General features: G+C 39.5%; 1 long non-coding RNA gene across 1 annotated transcript; it reads right to left on the reverse strand.

Moving 5' to 3' along the window:
* Window positions 1–3,283: 3,283 nt before the first annotated feature.
* On the reverse strand, window positions 3,284–6,970 carry LOC148199716 (uncharacterized). The gene is made up of 2 exons (XR_015785623.1): window positions 6,401–6,970; window positions 3,284–3,472 (listed from the first exon to the last, which is right to left on the reverse strand). It is a non-coding gene; the product is annotated as an uncharacterized LOC148199716 (long non-coding RNA).
* Window positions 6,971–7,203: the final 233 nt, after the last annotated feature.

The following is a 7,203-nucleotide window of genomic DNA, read 5'->3' on the forward strand; positions in this document are numbered from 1 at the left end:
ACGAACGGACGTTTAGACAGGTAAGCTTAAATGACGAACGTTCGTTATTGAAAACGAACGAACATGTAGACCGGAAAGCTCAAGGACGAACGCTCATCATTGAAATGACGAACGAACGTTTAGACAGGGAAACCTAATGACGAACGTTCGTTATTGGAATGACGAACGGACGTTTAGACAGGGAAGCCTAATAACGAACGCTCGTCGTTGAAATGACAAGTGGACGTTTGGATAAGAGGCTAAATAACGAACGCACCAAAAAAGGCCTAAGGTTCTTGGACGCACGCTTAATTCTGGGCCTGGCCCAGTTGAATGGTTTCTAACCTAGAATTTCCTAGGGGTTCTGTCTTCCCACTCTCATTCACTCCTTCACGCCGGCTTGTGCCCTCTCCAGACATCCAAGATCTCCTACTCAGCACCACGACTCACTGCCATCTCCGTCATAACCGGCCACCGTCACCTCGACCAGAACAACCTTGGCCTCGCCGGCGGCAACTCGCGCCACCAGAACCACCACCAGCCACGACGCCACTGTCTCCACCTTTCTCACTTCGAAAACGGCGATTCTCAGGGAGGGTCTTCCTCCGCGTTCATCTCCGATCCCCTCAGCACCATTATCCTAATTTAGTATTCTACAACGGGACGGTGAGCCTGAAGGTGGTGGTGTGGTGTTGCGTGGTTGAAGGCGACGGTGAACGACACAATGACCAATCACTGCTTTGGCTCAGTGAAGGTAAAGTATGTGCTGGTGTTTGGGGGCTGGAAATTGGTCATTGTTCTAGGCTGTGGCTTTGTATAATGCAGGTTGAGGATGATGGTGTTATGCGTGGGTTGGAATGGAGGTTCCAATGGAGGAATAAGGCGGTGACCGTGAGGCGTTGGTAGTGGCCGTGGGCGAATATGGATGATGGTTGATGAGTGGATGAGGGAATGAGGTTTGATTGAGTAAATGGAGGAATACAAAGTTTGCGTATGTGCCTGTGATGATGGGTGGGAGTTGCAGCAGGTAATGGAGATGATCACGGGTATGGGGAAATCAAGTGTTGGAGGTGAAGATTGATGATGGCCGTGGGTGTTAATATGTCTTGTGGCAGTGGGTGAATATGGATGAAGGAAGTTGGAGGTTCAGTGTCAAGAAAAGATGAAGATGGATGCTCAGAGGAAGAGGATAAACAAATGCTATAAGATTCTAAAATGGGGAATGTAGCAGACTTACCATAGCATAAGCAAAATGGAATAAGCATCAAAGGCAGTTATACAGTAAGCATACATGACCACACAGGGGAGCAAGAGGCTTACCTCTCGGAGCTCTAAGGCTACTGCTAGCTGCGAATATCCGGTGATCTCTTCTCGCCGGTGCCGGTGCCAATGCTGACTCTGGATGATGATTTCAGATGATCGTTCCTCGTGTGCCTTCCTTTTTCCTTTTCCTCTCTCTGATCCCCCTAAATCCCCCTCCCCAAAATCTTGGAAAAATATTCCTTTTTAACCACCTTGTCCCCCCACTCCAGACACGTCCGACATACCCCTTTCCCACGTTTCCCTTTTTTTTTTATTTCCCCTTTTTTTTTAATTTTTATTTTATTTTTTTAATTATTTTCAGTTTTAATTTTATTTTTCAATTTTTTAATTATTTTGATTAATTAACTCTATTAAAACAAATTGAAGATAAGAAAAATAGAAATGGAATTAAAAGCAAAAAATCTAAATACATAAAAATAGAATAAAACAAAAAGGTAAAATAATAAAAAGGAAAATAATAAATAACCAATAAAAATAGAATTTTTTTACAACCCGGACAAAATTGAGTGTTGACAATATGTATACTTACAAACCAGTTTAAACAACGCTTCATTGATAAAATAACTAAGGAAATAAAAGAAAAAAGGTGTTAGGCCTTCAAAACTCTATTTCTTCTGAGATAATTGATTGTCTAACTTGATAATCGATTATTATAGAGAAATTTCAAATAAAGAACGAACTCTAACTGAAATAATTGATTATCAAATAGGATAATCAATTATTTCGGATAGATTTCAAGCCAAGAAAGATCTCTAACTTAGATAATCGATTATCAAGAAGGATAATTGATTATCCCAAAGAGTCTTAAAGAGAAAACAATTTGTTGACTGAGATAATCGATCATCTCTATTAGTTTTTTATAACAAATTTGATCTCATTATAATTTAAACTCATTCAAAAGACCAAATTAGTATCATTAGCATTGTATTTGATTAATGAACTTGTGTATAACTTAAATTAGAATACAATTATCTTAATTGCATATGAAATCAATGCATTTAGACCAAGTTAAGTATCCAAAAGCTCACACAATAATTCCTACTCTATAAAAACCATATTTTAGCAAAGTGAAAGGCCAACTAAGTCCTAAATAACCCAAAAACATATCACAAAGCTTCAAAATTTCTCCAAAGCCATTACTTTAGAATTTGACTTGTCAAAATCCCCATTTTGTGCCTAAAAAGTCACATTTCTTCTAACTCACTAACACATCAAAGTTCTCTAACAATTTATAAACTCAAAATAACTCAATTTACCTTCTCAAATTCATCAAACACAACTTTAACAAAGTTGAACAACCACACATTATCATTCATCAGATTTTTCAATTCACCACACCACTTTCACAAGCAACTCAACATACCAAAATTCTCATTTCAAACAAATTTTAGAAATCAATCACCACATCATCATACAAATATGAATTACATCATGTCTACCAATCAAAACCAAATAAACTAGCTTTTCTTACCTAGATGACGCTCCAACGATTCTAAAAACTCTAGAATTTCTCTTACAGCTCCAAGATCTCTATTCGTTCCTACAAATCGAAACAATTTAGTCAAAGCATACCCTCTGTATCACTGATCAACATAAAGCCTTAGAGAAGACTTATACCTCCAAAAATGGAGAAAACTCCTTACATGCATAGACGTCTAGTTTCAAGGAAAAAAGAAAAACTCAACTTACTCTTTAGCTGAATTTAATTGGATAGAAAGGAAGATCTAGCCTCAATAATCTCTCAAAAAGTCTCTAATATTCAGATAGATGAGTAGATAGTTAGAATCTTTAAAGAGAATGCAAAATAATTTTAAAGAGAATAATTTTAGAGAGTTAAAATTTTTTAGATAATAAAACTCCGTATTAGAAAATTATATTTATACTTTCGATATTTTTGTAATAAAATAATAAAGGCTTAATACTCTATTTTGTCCCCAATTTCGCTCGACAATGTCAAATTAGTCCTGTAACATCCCAAAAATTCACCCTAAAAATTAAAATTTATATTCAAAACTTAAATGTTGTAATAATACATAACATCCCGAACATAAACTAAAATCTATACATCAGTTTTAAGCTCAGACGCAACTGCAAAGATAACCTTGAATCCTTCTAATTCGATCTTCCATCTCTTCCTCCATTTGCACAGGATCACGTGACAATCCTTCAACTGCTCCCGTATAACATCACACATTATACGATCATCGCATTCACATGCACAAACAAGCAAAGTAAGGGTGAGCTAACCTGAAACACATCATTTATAAAACTTGCATAGTTATTTCAACACAAATATCATATGATAATTAAATCAGACATCCTCAAACCAACGTACCACAATTCCTGTTGGACACTCATTCCATAATACCTAATAATCAATCCAGTACACAATAGACTCTCATCCGGATGATACATTGATGAGCAAATCAATGGAAGGTGCCCCACTTGTGATTTCATTCTTAGTCCCCTCAATATATCCACAATCAACCACAGATCAAGACATCCTACTACAGTGCACTCAACCTCAATACATACCCAGATATCATATCATTACTGAATCAAACGATAAATCAACGAACTTATATTACATCGGATACTGTTTATACGAACATTAAGATTGATCACTTAAGCTCGAAACTAAACATCAACGCTATTATACCGAATACCATTAGGTTGAATACCAAAAGATCAAACGCTGATTAAGATCAAGTGCTTAGACTTCACGTTAAGACAGTGTACTCTACTAGAACAATTACTATTACTTCGAACACTATTCAAACGATTGCTCAAAGATCAAATCTTGCACACCACAGATTAAGTACCCTTCAGACGAACACTTAATTGATCACTTTACTGGATTTAATTCTATCTGAGGGTAACCTCATCGAGACCGGATGTTCCCTACGTACAACCACTAACTATTTATGATCCTTACCTGAGACAATCATCATCCGACCCGAGCATTACCTATGAATGATCACTTCCTGAATCATGCATCATCACAACTAATCACTATTTATTAATCGATTGTTACCTCAACGACTATCAAGGCTGGTCACTCCCTATAAATGATTACATCCTCAGAGCAACATCACCAATAAAGATCATTCCCTAAGAACCATCGCTACGAGACAGAACACTATAATAAAGAACGCTTGAGTCTGGGTTAAACACCTAGAGTACTCTGCTGAACACCTCAGTACTGACCGAACGTAATCAAACTAAACCTCAGGTTACCAAATTAAGATCGGACGCTAGCTACCTCAGATCCACTAACATCAAGATCAACTGTTACCTAATAACACTCGCTACCAGAAAATAAATAACACGAAGACCGAACGTCGTTAGTAAGAACGCTCGTTACTACCTATAGATCCAACAAGTTTTACTTCCCGTCTCTCTCTTGAAGTATTCCAAATCCAACTTTATCTGCACTACCATCTCTCCCGTATCTGTACGACTATCACAGTTAGAAGCCACAGCCACAACATGCAGATGAATAACCAGAATTATCACATTATAAACCCACTACAAATACTATAACAATCCCCATGATAAATCGACTCACATGACTCTGTAGACTAGTCTTTCATAAACTGATGTCGTTTACTTGTAATTCGTCGTCATAACCTGCTCTCAATAACAGGCGACCCGAGCCGTCATCCATCGCGACTTCAGACCTATCTCCCCGACTCCTCAAGGACTAACGAGTAAAAACATCGATACTACGCGTAACGATGCACTATACTCAACACGAGCCGAAGTCAGTGGGCGAGACATTCACCTCCTCGCGCAGAAGAAGGTGACACTCGAATCTCCGTCTCACGCGTGAGACTAGCAAAAATGCTAAAAAGACCGACGAAGTTACAAGTAAATAACATAGTGTATGTACCACCTCTAACCGAATAAACGTGCTCAATCACGAAGTCATACATATTCTCAATAATATGTATAACTAGAATAAACGTGCTCAATCACGAAGTCATACATATTCTCAATAATATGTATAACTAGAATAAACGTGCTCCATCACGAAGTCATACATATTCTCAATAATATGTATAACTAAACCAATATTGGATCAAAGAAATAACCCACAATTCTCAATAATTGCTTCAAAATACTCCCACGGATTCATGCATTGCCGAACGTTATTTCCAACTCTGATACTGTCTGAACGAACGTTCTGAAATCAATCCTCATAAAAGGCCGAACGCTGCCGATAAACACCAAACCTAATCGAGCTCCAAGGACGAACGCTCACAGACCAAGGACGAACGCTCACAAACCAAGGACGAACACTCCCAAAAACCAAGGCCGAACGCTGCCAGAGCCAAGGACGAACGCTCAGAAAGACAAGGACGAACGCTACTAAAACCGAGGACGAACGTCCAAGATCCACACCGAACACTTAAAACCGAACGCTCACTTATACCAAAAACCGAACGTTCATTTATATCCAAAAGCCGAACGCTCACCTATACCAAAAACCGAACGCTCACTACGGAGCCGAACGCTAAGATCAATTACTTAGGCCGATCGCTAAACCATTGGACGCCATCCTGCATTCCTCACTGTTTGGACGAGCGCATAAAGATCAAACATCCTCAAAGAACGAACGTTCGTTAATCCATAGTATGACCGGACGCTCATTACAACCTACGGACGTTCGTCTTGAGATCAAGGCCGAACGTTCAAGATTACTCCACCAAAATACTAAGTTACGAACGAACGCTCATAAGTTACTGTTTAAATACCACTTGGACGAGCGTCCCTTATATTATGACGAACGAACTCGGACGTTCGTGCAGGACCGAACGCTCAATCAATTTGGACGAACGTCCAATTTGACCAGAATTGGACGAACGTTCTGAAGTTGGTCGACCACTATCTGGTCGAGCACTGTTGGGACGAACGTCCAATTTTGACTCACCAAAATTGGACGTACGCTCATTCTGCAGAATTCTGCAGAATCACGCAGGTTCCAGAGAAAACCCAGAAACACCCTATCTTCATCCCCTTCTTCCCAAATCCTACCCAGATTTGCAGCAAACACAACTATCTTAAAAATCAAAGAAATAAAACAAACTCCCCTTACCTCTTGAAGACTTCCTTGCAATTTTTGAGATTTATCTCCTCCCAAACGTGCAGCTCCAGATCTCTTTGTAACCTCAACAATTCTTCACTTCCTCTCCCAGATCTTGCTGCAAGGACTCCCTTCTCACCAGATGCCCACCCAGATCCACCTCTCAGCCTTTCTGAAGTTGGTACAGTTCCCATGGGTGCTCTTTGGACGGCTGGAAATGGAAGGAAGGGTGCCCTTCCTCTAGCTGCTCTCTCACATGGCTCTCTTCTATGCTAGCAAACTTGAGAGCTTAAAGACGTAGCTGGTCCAGCAAAAGGAGAAGCCACCTTCACGGTCCAGGAGCAAACTTCCAATCACAGCAGCTACAACAACGTTAGAAGGAAGAAGGATTGATGTTTGGAATGAAGAATCCACAACTAGTCTTACAAAAATGGAGGGCTCCCAACATTATTTCTTCTCTCACGTCCAAGAGGTGCTCACGGGTGAGATGCATCTCCCCTGACGCCCAAAATGAGAGCCTCCCCTCTTTCCCCTTCCAATAATTGCATCCTAATAGTCAAAGAGGTGGGTGACCACCATGTCCCCTCCATGTCCCCTACCATCAAAAATTACGGGTCTTACAAGTCCATCCTTTAAAACGTGCGTCAATTACGTCCTTACTTAATAAAATTTATATCAATGAAATCCCTTCCGTTAAATCCGTACAAACGGTGTTAATAGAAGAGAGAGAAAAATAATTAACACCGTTTGTACGGATTTAACGGAAGGACGTAATTGACGCACGTTTTAAAAGATGAACTAATTTGACATTGTCG

This window comes from Vigna umbellata, chromosome 4 (genome assembly GCF_029865625.1).
Source record: "Vigna umbellata cultivar VRB3 chromosome 4, Vumbellata_1.0, whole genome shotgun sequence".
Classification (NCBI taxonomy): Eukaryota; Viridiplantae; Streptophyta; class Magnoliopsida; order Fabales; family Fabaceae; genus Vigna; species Vigna umbellata.